Here is a 23,408-nt window from a genome sequence, read left to right on the forward strand (position 1 = left end):
ATACTTGATAGCTTTATATAGCTTTGGGGATGCGAATGGCTATGAAATAGGGACAGCGCCTGGCTGCTCCTGAGAAGTTACATTAGTGGTAATAACGCAGTGGGCTATAGGTACAGGGTGCTGTAATTTATTTCCCCTCCAAGGAGATGTTAGGAAAGGCAGATTTAATAGTGTGGAAATGATAATGGGGGAGATGACAGTGCCATCGTGTAGATAACCTATCAGGCTACCCCTGCCCCCAACGGCCCTGGGTTTCTCTCCTCTCCCAGAGGCAGCCCGAGGCCCCTGCACAGCTCTCCTGCCCCCACACCCCAAAGGGGTACCTCACTTTGTGGTGCAGAATGGGAAACTGCTTAATGGCTCATTTAACTCATAGTACCTGGTATGCCAACGTGTCTGTTTCAGACTGAATATTCCCAGAGAGCAGGGGCAGAGTCTGACAGCATCTCTGACAGCAGCTTCTTTTCCCTCAAGCTTTAGAATCAATGACACTTTCTTCATCACCCAACAGAGAGAAGCTGCATAGAGGCCAGTCACATTAGTTACTGGGGTATTAGGTCTCGACTGCATGGGGCGCTGTGCCCGGCTCTCAAGGTGCAGGAAACACAGTCTAGCAGCCGAGCAGCAAGGAACACATGGGAAGGGCACAGCAGGGGAGACAGGGTGCTCCTAGGCACCCTCTTCACAGCTGGGAAGTCTTCCCAAGGGAAATTGAGACATGAGTGGGCATGAGAGGGTGTTAGCCAGAGGATGGGAATGGAACAGTGTTTCAGACAGAGGGAACAGCATGTGCAAGGGCCCAGGAGGAAGAGAACCCATGGCCTGTCAGTGGAACTGTGGCACTGCCACAGACAGTAGCAGATGGAACATGCAGAGATGTGGGTGGAGCGGTAAGCAATGACATGGTCTTTGCTTTTACCAGATTCAGCCACGTGCCACCCGGCACTGGGCAGGTGGGAGAGGGGGACAGCCCCTCCCTCCAGGCGTTCACAGAGCAGATCTGGCCTTGCTCCTGCTCCCACCTTCCCTCCACAGCCTCCACTGCCCCGAGACCCCTGCTCCCTACCCCAGCCGCTGCTGAAGCCCCTCCAGGAGGGTAGACCTCGCTGCTCTGCCTTAGAGTCCTTGCTGACCACCATCGTCCCAGGTCCAGAGGAGCTCCACGACTCGGCAGAAAGATCCCATGTGATCCCCCCAGCAGGTGATGCCCCATTTCTGGTCAGAGCTTCCTGATCAAGGATGCCCACAATGCATACCCCTGTCCCGTACTAGGTTGACAGGTTTAACCACAATGCAAACAAAATGCCAAGAGCAGCCACACTCTCTACCCGATGCAATTCAGACTCCCCCCCACGTCCAGTACAAGAATTAGGAAGACAGAACGGCCTGGCAGCAGTCTGTGATTAAACCCTCCATGCAGCCAAGGGGTCATCCATCACTTTGTTTTCCTCTCACTTGAACAATGTAAAATGACCCTCTTAAACACCTGAGGTGAATAAACTGATTTGCCCCCCTTTTAATTTCCCTCACTGCCTGCAGCCCCCACACCTGTGCACAGGCCCCCAGTATCTCCCGCGGAGCCTTAACTATACGTTTCCCAATGATCCTCTGTCCACCTGAGTGTTTGGATTCCACGTAGGCTCTCTTACATGGGCACGCCCTTGCCAACTCGCCTTGATACAGGCAATTAGCAACTTACCTGAATCTCACAGACACTTAAAAGATAACTTTGCAGTGCTCCGGTTTTACCAACATCAATTTTTTTTCTAAAAGGTATCTTAAAACACCGTCATCCCCACTAGTCAGGAGGCAGAGGAAGAGGTGGGGGTGGGGGAGTGGGCCCAGGCATGATGGCCCTATTTGGTTCAAGGCTACAGTGGGTCAGCCTGGAACCTGGACAGCTGCCAGGGGGCATGGGTTGATGTAAGGGTTGCCCACAGTTCCAAAGCATGGCTTTAGGTCAATCATCACCCGGACTGTTTGCTCTGGGAAGTGACTCAGCCCAGCCAAGTTCACCGCCCACTCTAATTGGAAATGAGAAGAAAGTTATGAGTATGTGCTGGTTGAAAGCACCAGGGGTAACATCCCTCCATGGGTGGCTGGTAGAGGCGCCTCCAAGCTAGGGATGCAGGGCTCAGCACCCTGGGTGGGTGTCAATATGCAGGCACACAGCACTCCTGTGTCATGCTGTGATTTATAGTAACAACTAAAATTTGGTCTTCAACCCCACTCCTGGCACAGAGCTCCTAAAACCCTTGGAATTTGCTAAGTGTGGTGAGGGATTAAAGTGTCTTTTTGTTATGTTAGTGAGGTGCTTTTGGAAAACACCTGAGGATGGGGGTTGTGGCCCAGAGACACCCTGTGATTAGAGGGTTGGAACTTTCAGCCCCACCTGCAGACCTGGGATGGGGGAGAGGGCTGGAGACTGAGTTCAGGCACCAATGGCCAATGATTTAATCAGCCACACCTATGCAATGATGCTTCCATAAAAACCCAAAGGACTGGGCTCAGAGGGCTGCCAGGTTGGTAACATTCACAGATTTGGGGGGTGATGCTCCGAGAGCATGACGCTCTGCCCTTTCCCCAGGCCTTGCCCTCTGCATCTCTGCCAGCTGCCTGTTCCTGAGGTACGTCCCTTTATAATAAACCAGTAACCGACTATGTAAAAGGTTTGTCTGAGTTCTCTGAGCACTGTAGCCAATTAATCAAACCCAAGTTGGGGTCATTGGAACCCCCTACCTATAGCTGGTGGGTCGGAAGCACAGGTGACAGCCTGGACCTGCACCCAGCATCTGAAGGGGTGGGGGGGGCACTAAGGTGGGTAAGGTGACTCAGCCCAAGGGGAGGGAAAAATTCCTGAGGGAAGAGAGTTACTCCTTTAGGTCACCAAGTGCCCCAAAGTCCACCACGTTAGGGGTACTGTGGGCCCGGAACAATGCTGTTCTGGGGAGGATGCTCAGAAACAGGGGGCCTGGAAACTCCTCTACTACCGCAGCTCCTCAGTCACGCCTTCAGTCCCTCGGGCTCCATCCCGACACCGAGTTCATCTACCTGTCCGCATCCCAGCACCACTCCCTCCTGGTCCACCCCGAGCCCGATCTGGGGTGGCAGTCTCCCAAATGCAAGCACCAATCTCTGCCCTCCTTACCCAATGCATCCTCTACATGGAGCCACGGGGAGCTGCCCACAGTAGGAACCTGTCACCACCGACATGCTCCTGAGCACCTTCTGGTGGGCTCCTACGGCTACGGGGCCATGGCAGTGCTCCCTAGGGGCTCTGCATGGCCTGGTGTGGTCTGGCCCCAGCCATCCCTCTGCCCCATTTCCTGCCAGGCTTCTCCTTGCTCTCTGCCCTCTGGCCTTCTTTTGACCCCCTTACTTACCCTGCTACCTTCCATAAGGGGGCATTTAAATATGCTGTTTCTTACGGCTTCAATGTTCTTCCTTTTCTGCTGTCATACTCAGCTCCTTTAAATTTCAGCTTGAATGCAACTTCCTCTGGGAAGCCTTCCCAGATCATCCCTAAGTATGCCAAATCTTCCTTCTTTAACTTTCTAGAGCACAATTTGGCACTGTTTAAAGGTACCCTTGCTTTTATGATTGCTTGATAATATGTCTCCTCCCCAAACTGTAAGCTCCAGGACAGCAAAAACTGTGCTTGTTTTTGTCATCACTGTGTGGTCAATACAAGGGTGTCCAGCATGCACTAGGCACTTATTGTGTATTTGTTGAGTCAAGGAATCTTGGTCTCCAGGGGTTTGCAATAGTTGGTCTAGTTCTTGAGTCCATCCCCATCTCACCTCAGGAAAAATGACATCCAGCAATGAAAATAATTGGCCAGAGCAGCTGGAGGAAGCTGGGTGATGAGGGTGACTCAGGCTGTGCTGTGACCCGGAGACGATGTTTCAGGCAGGGTACCCAGGAGAGGTACTGTCACCTGATCTCAGCAACACAGCTGGGATCCGGGGTCCTGTGGAGGACCACTGTGGAAAACCCGCTGATCCCGCAGCGCCTCCAGAACCCACCTAGGGCATGAATCTCTCCAATTGCACACCCAAAACCTAGGCTGGGGCTTGATTCTGCTCCACTCTGCTCAGAAAACACTCACAGAACCATCATGGCACTCTGAGATGAAGTGTGAGAGTGCCTGCTTAGGAAGGAAACAGGATCACTTCAAGCCCCAGCTCTGCCCAGCCCTGGCTGCGTGACCACACGGAAGCCCCTGTGCCCCTCTGGGTCAGCGCTCTCACGCGCGAAGTCAGGACAAGAGTCCTGACCCCTACCAGCCAAGGCTGCCGTGAAGACAAATCAGAGAATGTGTGTGGCACGTCTGGCACGGAGTAGATACTCGAATTTCAGTTTCCATTAAGAAAGAAAAATCCCCATACTACTTCTCCACAAAAAACAGATAAGCTTAAAAATCAAATTTGGGAACACACAGCGTTCCTTAAAAAAAGGTTAAGATTTTTCTTTTCTGATTATCACAGTAATATATTTTCATGGAGAGGCAATGTGGAGTAGGAGATAAGTACTCATTAAATGGATTCAAATTCAGCACCCCTTCCTAACAGCTGTTTGGCCCCAGGTAAGCTATTCAACGTCCCAGAGCGCAGTCTCCACACCCTCTGTGCGACGCCGCTGCAACCATACACCAAAGACCTGCAAGTAACTATCAAGGTTTAGTCCTGGCTGGCAGAATCTAGTCCACTGGTTTGTGCATTGAATTTCACATCATCCACACTGAGCTCTGAAGGGGAAAAAAGTCTTCTTCCTCAGAGCCTGAGCCACGGATCCCGCCACAAGGTGACCCCAAGGACACGAGACATTGCTGTCATCCCTCGGATGACAGCTGCCTGTCACAGAGCCAGCCTGGGCATGCGTGTTAATCCCCAGTGCTGCGGAAGAACATGGCGTCAGTCTGACATGTGTCTCCGGAATCATTAACACCATCTCACCTCCCTGCGTGGATTCTCTTCCAAGCCGTCGTTCTTTTTCTTCGTGTATATTCTCTAAAGGCCACGTTGTCAGCAAACAGCCTGCTGGGCTACCTGAGTCACCAGAGAGCTAATTTACTGAGCAAAAAGCTGACGTGTCCAGGATGCTTCTCAGGTATCTCTGGCTACTACCTAAACCTTGTCTGTTGTAAGTCTTTGTTTTACTCGTTCCATCAGCCCCATTTAAGCCAGACGATCTCTCTCTTTTCCTTGAACACTTTCTTTACATGGGTCGCGGTTTTCCTCCGCCTTTCTAGAGATTTCCTCTTACCTCTAATCAGTGCTTCCTCCTCATTTTCCCAACTTCTGAATGTTGGAGATTAGTCTTGGTCGATTAGTCTTCGTCATCAGACTTCTTTGCTTTTCTTCCTGTGCTCCCTCCAAAATGATCTCATCCGATACCATGATTTAAACACCAAGCACAGGCTGATGACTCTCAACCCCTTCCCATGTCCGATCGGATGTCTTCCCCGATACTCAGGCCCGTCTATCCAACAATGAACAACTGAACCCCTAACATGTCTCAGAGTGAATTCCTGAATTTCCCCGAGCAAACCAGCAATTCCTGCAGTCCCCTCCCACCACAGTCCATCATCAGATCCACCAACATACAGCCAGAACTCAACCATCTTACTGCCCCCTCTACCACCACCCTGGCCTAAGCCCCCGGTGCCCCAGCCTGCCCCAGAGCAACCATCTCCTGGCTTCTTCCCTTTGACCCTCTTCAATGGAAAGTCGGAGCCCACACCATGTTTGTAGGGCCTGTCACCTCCTGTTCTCATTTCCTAATATTCTGCCCCTGTTCACTCTCCTCCAGACATCCCTGCCATCCCTCGGGCAAGCACACACCCTCCCTGGGGCCTCTCTGCCTGCTGCACCCTCTCTACAAATGCCCTTTCCTGCAACTCCCCACCCCGACCTGGGCTTTGCTCAGGGAGACCTTCCCTGGCCTGAAAATGTCAACAGCCCCTCTCCAAATAAAAAATAAAATATCAACTCCCCATTCCACATTCTTTTCCTTTGTCTTATTTTCCTCTTTGGTACCTGTATTCACAGACTCCAGATTTTACTTATTTAGCTTGACTGTCGAATTGTCTCTCACCAGAAACTACGCTCACGAAGGCAGGCATTTTGTCTGCTTCCTACTGTAGTTACAGTCAACGAGCAGGGCTTGGCAAATAGGTGCTTGGCTACTCACTGAACAAATGGGTGAATAGGTGGATGGATGAACAAATCCCTCTTTTACAGACAAGGAAGTAGAGGCATAGAGTAGTTAGGAAGCTCCTGCAGGTTGGAATTTGAATCCAGAACAGATAATATAAGGAGGCCTCTGTGTACAACATTGAGAATACGAATTGAGGGGCTGAGATGGTCACCTACGAATAGAAACAGGATTGATTATGCAAGCCCCACTCGGGTTACTTGCAGTGGGTGTCTTCCAAATGTAATTTTCTTGGGAAAAAAATGAAAAGGGACAATGTAGGCATCAAGGCAACTGTTCTCTTGAGTTGGCCCAGGAAGGGGAAAAGGACATCAGCAAGACCATGCCTGACCCCGAGTTAGGCAGCGAGTGAAGTCTCTGATTGACAGGAAAGGGGTGGAATTAATTCATCAGAACAAGAGACCAGAAAGGCTGGGCCAGCAGAGAAACAGCGTGCACACGCGGGGGTCCCCCAGAAGGCATGGTGATCACAAAACAAAGTGGTCCTAATCAGATTACAGCTGATAATGAATCTGCTACAAAACCCTAGGACAATGTTAGGATTTTAATAAGCATCCCCAGAGAGCATTCAGTGAATTTTACAAATGCCCATTCTCATCACTTAATTCTAACGGGGGAGGAAGACAGCCTCTACTTAGCTGTTTCTAAATTAATAACGTGCCTCATTGCTGTTATGCCTCAGAAACAAAGCCACTGTAACATTTCAAGCTGTTTTGGGGAGAATTTTAATATTCTCCCTGCTGATATAAACAGAACCTTATTAACTAAGTCCCAGAGATACCACACTTGGGATGTAATCCAGGCCTGGGTGCCAAATCTAGTGTTAACATTTAAAAATACTGCATGTGCACAGTTGATTTGAACAAATAGGGGAATATAAGCTTTCCCTTAGAAAAATGGAAAGAAGCTAAAAGGTAAATGTATACCCTCCGTGAGAAAGATTGCTTAAGCCCAACTTCAACAAAGGCTACAGTAGTGGCGCACACTGTCTCCTCTGCTCCATGATTTTCATGACAGCAACACTCCCTCGGCTCTAAAGAATCTGTGTGACAAATATAGCCAGTTCCATTCCAAGGAGAGGACCATAAAAAGAGAAGATCCATGTGGCTTACATACAGATGGAAGCTGCAGCACAAAGGGCCTCCCGACCCTCAACTCAGCAGAGGCCTAGATGTGGCCCCCACGCCTGGGCTCCCTGCCCAGTAGCCCCTCGGTGCCTGGACACTCCATTGCACAGGGACACTGAAGGCCTCACAGCACAATATGCTGCCAATTATGAGAGCAGAACATGGCTCCGCATCACTGGATGCCATCATTTCCAAATAATCCCGATCTCACTGTGACGCCTCAGCCTCTAATGACAGCCCACAATGGTAGCTGCAGCAAAGCCTCACAACTTCCAATCTCGACACCGGAAAAGCAAGTCACAGGATGGTGAAAAAGAGAAAGAGAAATGAAGAAAGAATAGAAGGGAAGGTATGGTTGTCTATTTGTTCATAGTCTGGACAAAACATCTGTCATGAGAATATACTGCTAATACACATTTAATTTTTAAAGAAATGTGCTTGTTGTATTGGAAATAAAAGGGGAAACCAGAAGGCATCGTGCAGTGTGACAAACCAGGGAAGCCAGATCGAGCTCAGGACAAGGGGTATCTGGCTCCGCTTGAGACCTCATTTATGCATCCTGACACAGATGTACAAGAATATATACACACACACATGCAGGTGACATAGCAATTTCTTGTGTTTCCAGCATACATAAGAGCTCCAGAGGAAGCAATGAGCAAAAATTGTATTGAGCGGCATTTAGAGGCTTTATTGGAGTTCAAAATCATTTCCTGCACTTGTAAATAAGTTAGATGCTCAGAGGCCGAGATGTCTCCTTCATTTAAGGAGCTCAGCTTCTGAAAGGGAAAATAACAACAAAGTGTTCTTTTCCTGGAATTAAAAATCAGGTCACAGTAAACTCAAAAATAACTTTGTAAAGGCTAAGGATGGGAATAGAAGAATTATTCTATAAATAATCACTGACATCCATATTCATTGTGAGCTTTTGAAACTTGCTGGACAAGAAGTTTTAGAAAAGCAGCGGCTGAAGCTTTGCTTAAAGAATGTCATCCATATTCACGTCCTAAATGTGCTCTAATCAACACATCAAAGTGCTCAACTAATTAAATGCTGATTGCTTGTTACGCAAGGGTGAAAGTCAACCACCCTAGCCAAGATTTGAGTTATTCTAAGAAATGATGATAGTTAAGCTTTTTCGAGCCATTTTATACTTAATGAGTACATAACCTTAATGAAACTTCATTTAAGCTAATGATTACCTTGGTTTAACAAATAACTAACCGATGACACTCCTTCAATGCCCTTATTTTGGTAACTGACACTGTGGATGGGGCTTCTAAACTTTGAACACTTCTCTGGACCTGACCACTGACAGTCAAAAATGATCTGGTTACTCCTTCTGCCACCACACCCCTTGCTCAGGCTCCTAAGGGAAAGTGGTACCTGATTTGCTACTTTCAGTGACAGCTTCAGTGTCACTATCCCTTTGGGATGAGAACGTTTCCCAAAGTCAAGGTGTTAAGACTCAAGTCATGAGACTTACTCTCTTGAAGAAAGAGGCATAATGAACGTTTTCCAGGCCTGAGCATCTTATCATTACCTCCCTGGGGAGGCCCCAGGAGCTGCTTCTAATCACTGATGCTCCGCATATGATTTCCTTATCATTACTGCTATTTACTCTTTTTCCATAGGACGGCATTACCATGTTTACCTGAAGGCTAATACATGCTTTAACTAAATGAGAAAATCATTCTCTCTCTCTCTAATCCTTAAGAATTTTGCATATGATGCTGTTTAAATGAATTTAGGGTATCTCACCAAGTCATCAAGAAACATTATTTCCTCTACCTGGCTTACAACTTTTTGATTTATAGGGTACTTTCTAATGTTGCATGAGTAAACAAGAAACCACTTAGATCAGGAGCAATGTCACTCTTGCATAACTGTCTCTCTTTCATAAATTAATCAGCCTGATTGGAAGGACACTACGGAAAACCCCTCTGAAGTAATGTGGATTAACAATGTGTTGCCACTTCCAGGGGAGGGGAAAGGAGAATTCTTCCAGAACATGTGGAATGACTCTGCCTCTTGGGTCAGAGCTTAGGCTCTGGGCCTGCAGACGTGGACTTCAGTCCCTTACTGGGCACTTTTTTTGGTGGCCTTGGCTGGTTAATCAGTCAACTCAAGCCTTGGTTTGCTCCTCTGCAAAATGGAAATAATGACCCCCGAACTCTGAGCTGGTGATAAGTCTTTGATGAATATCATGCCTACAAAATCTTCAGTACTGGCTTGATGAACATCAGATGCTAATATTATTTTTAATTTTATTCCCAATATTATTAGCAATGTCCAGCCAGCAGCACAACAGTTTGGTAAGAGCAGAGGTTTGTGTCAACCCAATCAAACAAAATCTTTAGACCTTCATGCACCGCACACTGCCTGGGAGAGAGCAGTATTCTGCCTGGAAAGGCTCGGCTCTGGACAGAGAGCAGGGCAGCGACCGACAAAAGGGAGACACGGCAGCTGGTTTCCAGGGTCATCAATAAATGGCACCGTCCCCCACTCATGGTCAAGGTAGAAATCTAACAGCCACCCTTCTCTTTTCTCTCCTCTCTATTCAACCCGTCATGCTGCACTACAGATTCTACCGTTAAAAACTATCCCAACGGCTCTGCTCCTGCCGACTCCCACTTCCAGCACTCCACTCCTGGCCATGGCCTGTCTGCCCTCCGGAAATTCTGCAGTAAGCCAGGCAACGAGGCCCCGCCTTCTTATCTCCTGTCACTCCCCAGCCCCACCAAATCCAGCCTCTGCCCAAAGCCAGACCCCTCTGCTCTGCCTAAAACCCTTTCATGGGTCCCTGCTGTCTTTGGAGTGAAGTCCAAATCCCAAACAGGTCTGCCCAGCCGTGCCCTCTCACCTCCCACCAGTTGCCCCCCAGTACAAGGGCTCCTCAGTGTCTGACCCTCAAATGCACTCAGCTTGCCTCCACCCTGCCTGTGCACGCATTGCTTCCTCTGCATGCCAGGCACCTCCCTCACCCCTGGCTTGACTGGCTCCCTCCTTGTCAACCAGACACAGCTGAAACATTTTCCCTATAAGAAGGGAGAATCCAGGGACTCCAAAGGGGGTGATTTACTCCGTCACAGTACCCCATGTGTTTCCAACAGTTCTGTCCATTGTAGTGCCTCTTTTGCTAGCTCACCCTCACCTCTCCAGGAGCCTGCAGGCTGCACAGGGCCACGGAGGCAACCCCTCTTTCACTCACTGCTATGGCCCGCATTCAGCATGGTAATCCACACGGAGCAATAATTTGGTAAAAAATAAATTACTCAAATGCTGCCATGGAGCAAGGTGTGAGTTACTTGGACTTAATTCGGCATGGTTCCGGGTAAAGAGGAAACCCATATGGTGGAAGTCACAAGGCAGCCAGCACATCCCAGGAAAAGGCAGGCATCCTTGTAGCAGAAAAGCTGCCTGCCTTGTCAATGGTGAGCACCCCCCCCACCCAACCACCTTGCCAGAGCTGAGGTGGGTGCTAGGCAACAGTTCACAGGGCATGACTGACTGGCTGCACCACCTGGGCGGGTGACTTTCACCTCTGCGACGCTTTGAGATGAGAAAGCTCAGCCCTGGGGCAGCGATGAACCGTCCACATGGGAGAGCAGGAAAGGAGACAGCAGGACTGCGCACTGACTTCCTAGCTTCAGTTTTAGAGAAGACACACCATCAGGTCAAGGCCAGTGCTGAAGGGCCAGCACTTCTCACTCGCCCACCACACTCAGACCCAGTGCAGCCCTATGCCAGGCCGGCCTGGCCTAGTCTCTGGAGAGAGAAACAATGAAGTTAAGAGAAAAACAAACAACTAAGTAGCTTTGCAGAACACTTACATGTGATCCGCTCTGGGGGCAAGCATGCTGCACACCTTGGCTCGTCTAAGGACTTGCCAGAGCAGTATGGGAGACACGCTGTCACTGCCACCACTGGACAGGTGATGCCCATTAAATGCCAAGAGAGGTCAATGTACGTGCCCAAGGTAAAAAATTCTACAAGTGGCAAAGCCATGAGGAGCCAGGCAAGCAAACCAAAAAACACACTCCTAGTCCTAACACCATCCTGTGATACAAGATCTCAAGAGGCAAGATTCAGTACATATTATTCTTTTCAATTCCTCTAGAGGAACCGCTGGTGGTGTTCAAAAACCCACTTAACATCCTTGTTAAGGCTGCCAGATTGGGCTAGATTCCAAGAAGCCAATAAGAACCTCTAAGTCTGAGCACACTCGAGGTTCGGTTCAAGGAAGGGGTTGCCAAGTGTGCAAACAAAAAGCCATAGAGTGGCCTGGGAACTCCTGTCCAGCCCCTGAAGCTTCCTGCATGGAGCTGACCCCTGCCTGCAGACGGCCCACGCCAAGTTCACCTGCGTGTCTCTGCCAGGGCCTCCGAACTGTGTGAGCCTGCCAAATGCACCAAGAGACTTGGGAGAGTCTACCAGTTATCTGGAAAAGCGAGGGGAAATTATTTTAGAGAGGCGTACGGACGAACAGGAGAGGTCAGGGCGACCACCCGGTTGAGCTCTTCGCCCGGGCGTGTGAGGCAAGTGACTTGCCCTTCTGGGTCTCTGTGTGTTGCCCAATTGCTTGTTAGAGCTGTTAAGAGATATACATTAAAATAGACATACTTAGGAAATGCTAATATAATCCTACAAGTTAAAATTGCTTTTACTAAGAGGACATACAGATGGCCAACAGACACATGAGAAGATGTTCTACGTCCCTCATCATCATGTAAATGCAATCAAGACACAATGAGCTATCACCTTATACCAGTCGGAATGGCTAGCCTCAGAAAGACTAGAAATAAGTGCTAGAGAGGATGTGGAGAAAAGGGAACCCTCATGACTGCTGGTGGCAATGTCCAAAGGTACAGCCACTGTGGAAAACAGTAAGGAGGATCCTCAAAAAATTAAAAGTAGAAATACCATGTAACTTAATAATTCCACTTCTGGGTATTTACCCAAGGAGGACAAAAGCCCCAATTTGAAAAGATGTATGTGCCCCTATGTTCACTGCAGCATTATTTACAATAGCCAAGATATGGAAGCAACCAAAGTGTCTATCAATATGCATAAAGAATATGTGGTACATATATATAATGGAGTATTACACAGCCATGTGAAGTATTGCCATTTGCAACAACATGGATGGACCTAGAGGGTATTATGCTAAGTGAAATGAGTCATAGAAAGACAAATGCCATTTGATTTCACTTATATATGGCATCTAAAAAACAAAACAAATGAATAAACAAATAAAACAGAAATAGACTCATAGAAACAGGGAACAATCTGGTGGTTGCCAGAGGGAAGTGGGTACAGAGAAAGATAAAATAGGTGAGGGGGACAAAGATGTACAAATTTCCAATTATAAAATAAGTCACAAGAATGATTAGTACAGCATAGGAATATAGTCAATAATATTGTTATGCTTTGTATGGTGATGGATATTAACTACACTTAATGTGGTGAACATTTCATGATGTATATAATTGTCAGTCACTGTCATACATCTGAAACTAACATTGTATGTCAACTATATTTCAAAAATTAAATTAAATTTAAAAATTAATAAATAAAATAGCTTTTACAATGTTACAACCAGCATAATTAATATAAGCAGGAGAAACTTCGCATAGATATAATGATAACTGATATTTATTAAGCATTTACTGGATGTCAGGCAAGTCTTACACAGTATGCTTAGGTTTTCATATTTAATTCTCAAATGCTCATAAACAAGACAATTAACCCCATTTCACAAGTGAGGAAGCTAAGAACTAGAGATTCAAGAACATGCCACAGGGACACAATGCCCAGTAGATGTCAGAGCCCAGACATGACCCAGCTGGGTGACTGGGCAGCCCACACGCTAACCCACAACCTTTGCATCCTGCCAGGAAGACGACAGGATAGCATGCTGTTCCTGAACATAAATATTTTTAAGATTATAGTCCTTTGTCCTAAGTGACACAGATTTCCTCATATTCCATCCCAGGTCGCTGTAATTTCCTCTGTCCAGGTTCCCTGGTATCCAGTTTGGGGACCTCCGACTGGCCCGTTGACAAGTCCCTTCCATGCCTGTCATAGACCAGCACAGCTGTCCTTCTGTGGGGTTGCTGACACCCCACACTCCCCACGATGGGCATGTGCAGGCCTGGAGCAGGCCACTTAGCAGACAGTGTTTCCAGTCCAGGCTGCTCTAAGCTGGATAAAAACACCAGCACCAGCCTTCTCCTGAGTTACTATTACGTATGAGGGAGGTGAGTAAGTGGTTTGCAGATGCACATGTATTTCCTCCATGATCTTTACAATCAAACATTCTTAACTGTCCAGAGAGAGGCATGGGATTCGGTGCAACACATCCGTGCAGACCGGCCCTGGGTGTACACTGGCTTCACATCACAACAGGTCACCTGGGCTCCTACTCGCCCAGGCTGAGATGGTAAGGGGGCAACGTCCAGTGGGGAAGTTGAGGCCAACCTGCAGCAGGAGCGGGGAGAGAGTGGAGGAGGTGGCCGACCTGTGCTGGGACTTGGGGCCAGAGGAAAGGGGGCAGGAATGAACACCAGCCAAGCACATGCCATGTCGGGGCCCTGTGCTACACGTGCCCTGTTTGAGATGAAATGAGTGAGCGCATCCAGAGGGCTGGGCACCGGGCGTGCCCCGCGCATGCCCACCACCGCCGCTGGCGGATCCTTAGTCTTACTCATTATCACACCCTATGAATCTAAAATCCTACCTGGTTTAAAATCAGAGCACAGCTTATTCATTTAACTTAAATTCTTTTAAGAAAAGGAATTTCATACCTTAATGGCTCTGAAAAGCACTGAAAAGGACGTAAACACTTAGACACCAGCAGCTCTGAAGACGACCCTCCCGCCGCCCTCATCCCTCAAGCCCCAAGCAGCCGCCTCGGGAACTGGTCACCCCTGATAGCCCTCGCCCCTCCCTATCTAGGTGTCTTTTTCTCTTTGCCCCTAGTATTTTGACTGGCTGAGCCTCTCTTCCAACCAGAAAAACAGTTTTCCCTATTTAAAGGAAAGAGGAGAGAAAAAATGGGGTTGGCAATCACGGGATTCTCTTTGGTGGCTGCCAGGGTAGGGGGCTCTGTGGACGTGGCCACGCTGATCATTTTGTCCCAGCCGAGCATCACGGGTATGGAAAACCACGTGAATTGGGGGGGCTGCCTTCATTTTTATAGATGCGGAGGTGAAGCTTAAGACGGTCACACCGTCAGGGATGGGAGGGACTCTGAGCTTTTCACACCTCCATTCTGCTTCCCTAAAGGAGGCTCTGCCATCTAAAATGCCATTCCCGTGTACCTGGAATGGACTACATAGACACCACTTGGGGAGCAGAGGGACAGAGGATGCGGTGGCGGCTCTGCTGGGATGTGAAGCCCCACTTCGTGGCCATCCCTCCGCTGGTTCCTGACCCCTTCCACCTCCATCTCCTCATTCACAAACCTGGGATAACAACACCTGTTTTACAGGGTTGTTGTGAGAATTCAAAGAGCACACTCAATAAGTATTATTTCCTTCCATCAACCTGATGAGCCAGCCTTAACAAAATTCTCTACAGAGTCCCCTGAATGTGGCAGCAACCACTTTCTCTCCCTTTCAGTATCGAATCCCACACCATGGTAAGAATTACTCGCAGAGTGTTTACTATTTCCTATTTCTAAAAGATATTTTCCATTAGATAATTCAAAGCTATTAAGGCTGCCAAAGCCTTAAATAACCAGGCCATATCAGAGCCAGCATGGCATGACCCGCATGCTATAAATGAATTGCTTCTAAAAGTAAGCAGATATGGAAGTCCTTTGATTTTGCTCTGATATGACTCAAACTGATAGAAACACTGTAAATATCCTTCCCCAAGTTGGAAGCAGGCAACATTACCATTGGCAGAAAATGTGAAACCATTTTCATAATAATTTGTTGAGCCCGGGACCGCAAGAGTGCCTTGTGTGACAGATGAGAAGGCGCCGGGTTTGAGTGAATCAGACTAACCACATATTGCTCCATTGTACTTTGCTTCCATGAGGGGCCCCCTGAGAGTTCAGTCCCAGTATCAGTCAATCCAGATAAACAAACAAGAACCCAAACCTCCAACCTGAGAACGGCCAGTGAAGTTATGTTATATTAGAAGGTGGAAAATGGATTCATACAGTCAATTAGCAAACGGTTACTGGGATCAAGTTTAAAAAATGCATGTGATATGCTTGGCACACAAATACAAAACCACAAGAAATGCAGGGAAATATAAACTCTTCTAAACACTAAACGTAATAAATCCGTATTTTATGTTCTTGGGCAGTAAGACTCAAGCACTTCTAGTGCTTTCAGTGTTGCACTGTAGCCTTTCAAACTTGTGTGTTTGCCAACACAATGAGATTTGATATTGATTCTTGGTTACACAGCCAGGACCTGAAAGAGCTTGCGACCAAATATATGACCCAGCGTTGCCAATTCTTCTCCAGGCATTTTCAATTCTATAGAATTTTAGAGTGATACTTTCACCCTGTTATACATAGGACAATTAAGCAAAGAGATAGGAGATATCAGTAAAGTGAATTTCAGTTTCATTCCACATTCTGTGAACTTCCTTCTTTCACACATAGATACATACATACATACACACACACCCCTATACAACCGGCAAAAGAAACCGGCAAAAGAAAGTTTTACATGAATTCATCTTAACACTGAAAATGGAATAATCTAAAGAAGCAGAGAGCTCCTAGTTTCCTTGTTACTTACAAGGCTAGACTGCGTAAACTATTTAGCTGGAGGATTCTTGAAGCAATAGTATACCTCAGTTTTTGGAGAATTAAGACTGAACCATGTGCACTTATTTCTGAAATGCTTTCAAATGACCTGTTCTGTTCAAGAGACACACCATTCTGTTCTTTAGAGCCTGTGTATTAACCAAGGGAGGCACAGGAGAGAACAGAATGCACATACATTTGTCATTCCAGTTAGGCACCCAGTCTGGGACGAGGGGGCATCCAGAGAGAGAAATCAAGCCTCTCCCCTCTAAGTTATGACTGGGCTTCCCAGAGCTTTCTGGTACTTGATAAGCCAATCATCAGGCAGGGCAGGCTGGAGCAGCTGGGCTGGGGAGAAGGCGTGCCTGGGTCCCATGTCACAACTCATCTTCGAGTTCTCTTATTTGTGCTCCTCCAGTTCCGTTATAGCCAGTGAGGGAAGAGAGACATCTTAGACCCAGAACTGCTAGTAAGCATGGCCTGCGTGATGTGACGACTTTGTGGACTTCCTCCCCCTAGTACTCTGTCCCCAGCCAGTTGGCTGTGACCTTCACTGATGAGCCGAAAGAGTATGGAAATGCAGGTCTCCTCAACCTCAGCAGCCAGACATCAGCAGCAGGGAGAGAACTGGGGTCAGCCCCCCGCACGCCTGATGCCCAGAGAGAACGCAGACCTAGCATGCCAGCTCTGGAAGGGATCTCCCAAGCCCCCAGTTTGCGTATTTCTTTAATGATGAGCAGAGTCCCAGAGAGGTAGGGGCTGGAGGTCCCATTAGCCTGGCTCTTCAAAACACATCTAAGATTTCCACCTCATCGTCCCCTGAGCTATGTGAGCAAGTCTCTAAGCATATGAGATTCAAGTCCTATAAGCATAAAATGAGGGAACTATTTACCTCAATAGGGGCATTGCCAAGAGTCAGTGATGATTCACAGAAAGTGCTTAGCACAATGCCTGGCATGTAATGAATATGTGATACACTGAGGCTGACATAATGGTGATAGTGTAACTTTTAGCATCCCTTCAAACCACAGTCCTTTCAGAATTAATCTTCTTTACCCAACAGGTATACATTGAACATGTCCTTTGTGCCAGGCACTGTGGAGGCAGCACTGGCAGGTCAGGTGGTCAAATTCTCTCGTTGGCCTTGGCCAGAATTGCTTGCATGGTGCCTGGTTAACAAGCTCGTCTTGGTCAGGCAAGGCCCCCATGTGGCCACCTGTTTAGTCCATGACTGACTCTGAAGCCCTGGCCCAGGCCGTGGAGTCTTAGCCCTTCTGGGCTGCATTTCTGAAACTTCCTGAATTTGTATTTGAGTCTTGGTTTCAGTGTTTTGCACCTACTTAACCTCTATCATGCAGGTGCTATTTCCCATTTTGCAGAAGAAGAAACTGAAGTCCAAGTCATATCACACAAGTGGGTGACAAAACCAGTGTCTGACTCCAAACTCTGACTTCCTAAATAACGTGCTCGCGAAAGAACCAGATAAAAAAAATCAGGAAGCCTGGTCCCAGTCCCGGCTTCACCTCTCAGTGGCTACGTGTCCTCAGCTGAATCCGTGACCTTGATGGCTCCAAGCTCCCCATCTGTGAAGTGGGGTGACAGTGCCTGCTTCCTGGAGTTCCAGTGGAAGGGTGTGCACACACATCTGCAGAGTGGTTATTACTACTGTGAGGAGGACAGGTACCTGCCTCGCATCTGGGGTTGTGGCTGGATGAGGCAGACCCAATCTTGCCCCAGCGCCATCATTTTAATCTCTCCTATTCTTAAAGCAAGAGCAGTGTCAACAGAATTGCTATAAAAAAAAAAAAAATCAGTCACATATCTAAGGTGCATCCATGTCTGCATTCAACTTATGTCAGTACCAGGAAACAGACCAAAGAAAACTGCTACCAAAACTCTTTAAGGGCAAGGACCTGTATCATTATGTACATGCCCCGTCCCCATACTCAGCACAGCACCTTGCTGGGGGTCTAGCACATAACAGAAGCACAAACATTTCCAGATAATAGTATGTAGTTAACAAATTGCCATTATCTACTGCTATGAGCCAGGCACTGTGCTATCTCAATCTCCTATTAATTTCAACCTATCAAACAGGGATTATTTAGATTCCTATTTTACAAATGAAAAAAAACTGAAGCTCAGAGAAGACCAAGGAGCAGGCCAAGGTCACAGAGATGGAGAGCGGTGGAGCCAGAATTCCAACCCAAGTCTGTCTGAATCAGCACCGGAGCCTTTCGGCAATGGCCACCGGAACACAACCAGAACCACTCAGGTACCAGAAACCAAGGTGGCGTCCAGAGGACGCGGTGTGCTCTCAGGGGGCGCTGGTGTCATTGCTCATTCAGAAGAAAAGGATCATGTGTATCTAGAGCACCATTTTTCCCGAGAGTCTAACCCACAATGGACACAATTCTGGCACATTTGGCACTCAAAAACAATAGAACATGCAATGACTGATTGAATAAGCATATACTGATAGCTGTGGTCTACATCCTCCAACCAGTGAGCACAAACCAGAAGACAAAGGCATAAAAAGGTAAACAAACATCATGCCTCACCACCCAAGTGCCGGCTTCAGGATGCAAATGATAAGGGCTAAGGCGGGGAAGGGCAGGGGCGGTGGTGGAAGGAGAGATTAGTGGGGCCCGAGGCGGTCAGGAAACTACTTGAGTGAACGTGAAAGAAGTTAGTACCTGAAGAAGAGAGGATGTGAGGTCGAATTTACAGCACATTCAATCATGATCATTACTGTTGTAGAAATATTTCATTCCTATGCAAATATGTTGTAATTATCAAGTCCTACCCTCCACTAAAAGAAAAATAATAACTCCACCTCAAGGGAAAAATAAATATTTACTCCTTAATTAGGTGCCAACAGAAGGACTACCCCGTACTAAGCACAAACAAGCACTGGGACCCACGTGAATGGAAGACAAACCCTTCCCCACATGACCAAGATAAACACAGGAGGCAGGGTGGATGCACCGCAGGGTCTGTGATTTCAGTGGGAGAAAACAACATCTGTGAGCATCCACTATGCATCAAGAACCAACTTTTCAAAGCCTTTCTCATCTAACACCTATAAAGAAGCTGTTTTTACCTCAATAGAGAAAAATTATATTCCTTCCAACTTAATGTCAAGATTCTGGTTTCCAACTGGGCAAACAGTCGAACTGCCTTCTAAGCAGCCTCATCCCCTGGGTGAACTCAGCCTCACCAAGGTCCGGCCCAGCCAGCAAAGAGGGAACTGCTCTGCAGGCCCCCCGAGATCACCCGAGAAGACTCAGATCAACCAAGCCCCTGGGGACGAGAGAGAAAAGCCAGAGCATCACCCTATCTGGTGTGCCATGGAAACCACAGCAGCTGGGATGTGATCGAAGCACCTTCCTGCAATGTAAATTTGAGTGGGCAGTGATTTTATACACTTTTATACCCAAATAAATACAGACATATTAAGGAATAGACTTTTTTGAAATGCGTGTGAATTTTTTAAGATGAAACCTGAGACTTCCCAAGGAGTTGAGGGTTTCCTGGAAGATTGCTTCAGGTCACAGCACAGACCTCCTAACAATAAGAGCTCCTGTTTCCCTACCATGGGGCATTTCTGGTAGAAAGTTCTCTAAGGCTCTGGGTTAGTCAAGCATCGCAGCTCTGGAAGCCACAAAGTATCTTTGGGGTGACTGCATACTTCTGATCTGAGGCATAAGGGCTCATTTGGAGGAGAACCCCCAGACACTAAGCTAGCTACAAGTTCCTGTCAAAGTGACAGAGCAGGGCCTCCTCCCAGGTTCAGCCTCTCTCTTACAGAAGCAAACAATTCGTTGGCACACTGGAATGTACCAGGAAAAGACTCATCACAAAATGCTCCCCTTTTAAATGAGTTCTGCAGCAAGTGGCAATCACAGGGTGATCCATAGCATGGCAGGGGGATGGAGCACTAAGATGGACTCTAAATGACAGGGAGGACTCAGACAGGTGAGGAGAATGTGCGATATATTTTGGCAGGTGCAGACCATCTTGGCTGAAGACTGGTCCAGCACAGGAGCAAGGGATCTACAATCTCACCGCGTGCATTCAAATCCCGACTCCATCACTCACTAGCCATGTCTTGTAGATGACTTATCCTCTCTGGCCTCAGTTTTCTCAGCTCTCAAATGGGACCCCGATTGACACTGCTAACAAGGATTCCAGATAATCAGGGGAGCTGTTTGTCTATGTGGCCGTCCATCAGCTGTAATGATTCAGTCAGACATTCTAACGTACACTAAATACCTGCTCCAGGACACTGCTATGCTACACCAGTGATAGTGGATAAAGAAATGCATATACAGCATTACTTCCTTAAAATTTAGGCATTCTATTAGTAAAAGAAACAAGTGTGAAATGAGAGCAGAGAGTAGAGACCACAGTGCTGACCAGTTCTGCAGGGGGAGCAGGAAGGAGCCGCAGGTGGTGGCAGGGACCAGGGTACGAAGCCATCTCTGGGGAAGGCTTAAAAGAGGTGACTTTGGGCTTCTTTCAGGATAAATAGGAGATCGCAAGGACAGGAATGGGGACCATGCAGTCCAAGGAGAGGAAGGTGTGGGCCAGGGCCGGGGCCTGCAGCCTGGAGCATGCGGCTCAGTAGGCTGTGCTGGGGGCGGGGTGCAGGCAGCAGGGGGGTGCCAGGAGGCCACCAGGGGCCAAGTTTTAATCAGAGGCAGACGTGGTCAGATTCACGTTTTTCAAACAGGCATCAGGCAGGAGTGCGGAGGCTTGAGGGCAGGGAGAGGGAGTCCGGAGGATGGAGGGTGGGTTAAGACGTGAGATTCCGGGGGCTTCATCAGCAGAAGGCAGTGGAGAGTTGAGACTTGGCACTGGGAACAGAGAAAAGACAGGGAAGCCCACGGGAAGCCACAGGGAATCAAGATAAACCGACAAAGAAAATAAAACTCAGTTGACTGAAGCATTTCTTCCTGGCCCTGGAGCCTCTTCTCAAACATAATGAATAAATAAACATGCTGCCAGGGACTCCAAAGCAGCCCTCGGCTTCCCTTCGAATTGCTCCCCAGAGCCAGCGTTCTGAGGGCCCCGAGTGAGCGCCCACCATGCTGAGCAGCACCCCCTTCTCTCCCTGTGGGGACCCGTGGGCTGGAGAGACTGACAGAGACCAAGGACATGCTAGAATCTGAAGCCAGGCCACCCTGTCTTCCCCTCACCCAGTGACCTTGGACAAGACCCCATCCCACCCAGGCCTGAGGTCTACAGGTGCTCCCCGCCAGGAACGTGGCTTCTAGCTTATGTTCCAGGACCACAAGGGTGGGACTTCCTTCCAGGCTTGCACCATGATGCCTCTGTGCTACTCTAAGGCCATCCTCACATCCACAGTGTGGGCAAATCCACGGGGGCTCAGAAACAGTTGCCTGGCATCGATTCCTGTGACTGGAGGGACTACTAACCAGACTGCTGATGTGAGTAATAACAACTCAATCATCTTTTTACTGGTCACCTGCCATGCAAAGTACTTAAAACACCTGACTCAGTCCCTTAAACATTCTTGTGAAGCAGGAATGATGGCATTCTCCCTTTTGCTGATGAGGAAATTTTAGCTTAGAGAGGTTGAGTAACTTATGCAAGGCATTGTAGCTAATCAATGGTAGAGCTGGGATAGAAGCTGGGCCTTACGGTTCAAGCCACTCCTGTCCTCTATGCTGCACTGCCTCCCCTGCACAGTCCCACTGCTTCAATGTTACTAGACAGTCGGAGATCTAAAGAAGGAGCCTTGACAATACCTGCCTCAAGGTGGCCACCACCTCTCCTTACCTGTGGCAGACATGGCTAATGAACCCCAGAATCCTTCCCCACTCACTTGTGATCACAGATCCATTTCTAACTAGTCAGAGTTCAAGATGAAACCTGATGTTTCTGTCATCATCTTTGCCTGGGAAAACTGAGCCCCGTCAAAGGATTTGACCTTGTTTAAGGTAACACAGCTTGTCGGAACTCAAGCAAGCTGATGTTGAGATCTCCCTGTGCAAAGGACAGGGCCTTTTCTAATGGACTAGAGATAACAGAAGAGATACAGCTAAGATGAGGGCACCGTCACATTCCAGGAGGAGAATGTCCTGAGTCCAGCCCTAAAACAAGGTTCTTGGATATCACAAGTCATGCAACTAATGGCCCACTACAAAACTGCATTTTTGCTTTGTTCTGATTGCAATAATTTATAAAGCTGAGAAATTAACTTTTGTTCAGGCTAACAAATATTTGACCTGCGAATCCCAGAAAACTCATGAATTAAACAAGAGAACAGTAACACCACCCATTTAATGCCTTCTGAAGGGACAAGATTTTCTTTAAGCTTTGCGGGAAAAATTGACAAGCTATGGGACTCGGCTATACCAAAAGGAGGAGCCATGTGCCCCATTCCCAGGACAGAGCAGAAGCAAGCTCCCCAAATCGAGCCCTGTGGGAACCAGGCAGATTCTTCCCCTACCCCTGCACTGTGCAGAACAGGTGGTCCCAGCTCAGCCTGGAAGGACCTCCTCCTCATACAGACCACATCAGGAAGGGGATGGGGGCGCCCAGACAGCACCCCCGGAAGTCAGGCACCCAAAGCCAGCTGTCAGGAGTCCGGGCAGAGGCAGCAAGGAGACAGGAAGGAAGACCATCAAGAAGGAAGAAAACAGCACCTGGGCTGCTCCATGGGGCAGAAAGGGGGCGGTCAGGAGATGCAGGGTTCTCTCCAAGACCCACCTCTGCAATGCCTGGGTTGGGAGAATCTTAAGGAGGCACACCAGAAGAAAACCTGTTTGATACAAAGCATCCTCCCTGCAAGCTTACCTGGAATCTCTCCAAATGGATGACTACTGCCAAATCGGCACCCCAGAAATACTACAAAATGGGTCCAGTGCACCCTATCCGTTTGTCCAGTGGCCTGCTTACATCAATACACTGTGTTCTTTGTGTGAACAGGAATAATGATGCTAAGACTATAAAAATCACTCATCCAAAATTATTTGCAGAGTGGTAAGTGAGCAGGATTCTGGCAGTGGAAGTCTCAAAGGTCCTTTCATTAAATATTAACTCTTACTTGTGAGAGGTAGAGCTGACTGGGCCAGGGGGGATTGGAAAATGTGAGTGTCCCCCAGTTTGACAGGGTCTGCCCCAAGGAGAGTCATGCATCTCCAGAGCTAGAACAGGCCTAATGAGCCAGGAATTGGCATTTCTGCAAATATGTTTCTTTCTAAAAGGGGAATGCATTATTCCAGAAATCACATTTCTGAATTCATGAAGGTAAAATTACACCAACT

The 23,408-nt window shown here is 47.9% G+C and overlaps 1 protein-coding gene and 1 pseudogene across 2 annotated transcripts in view; one reads left to right on the top strand and one right to left on the bottom strand.

Moving 5' to 3' along the window:
- The window catches only part of SPOCK1 (SPARC (osteonectin), cwcv and kazal like domains proteoglycan 1), a 466,123-nt gene that overhangs the window by 181,264 nt on the left and 261,451 nt on the right, over window positions 1-23,408 (bottom strand). The gene's annotated exons all lie outside the window — the stretch shown is intronic.
- Window positions 569-23,408, top strand: part of LOC108392176 (TIMELESS-interacting protein-like) — a 36,941-nt pseudogene continuing 14,101 nt past the window's right edge.

This window comes from Manis javanica, chromosome 14 (assembly GCF_040802235.1).
Source record: "Manis javanica isolate MJ-LG chromosome 14, MJ_LKY, whole genome shotgun sequence".
Lineage (NCBI taxonomy): Eukaryota > Metazoa > Chordata > Mammalia > Pholidota > Manidae > Manis > Manis javanica.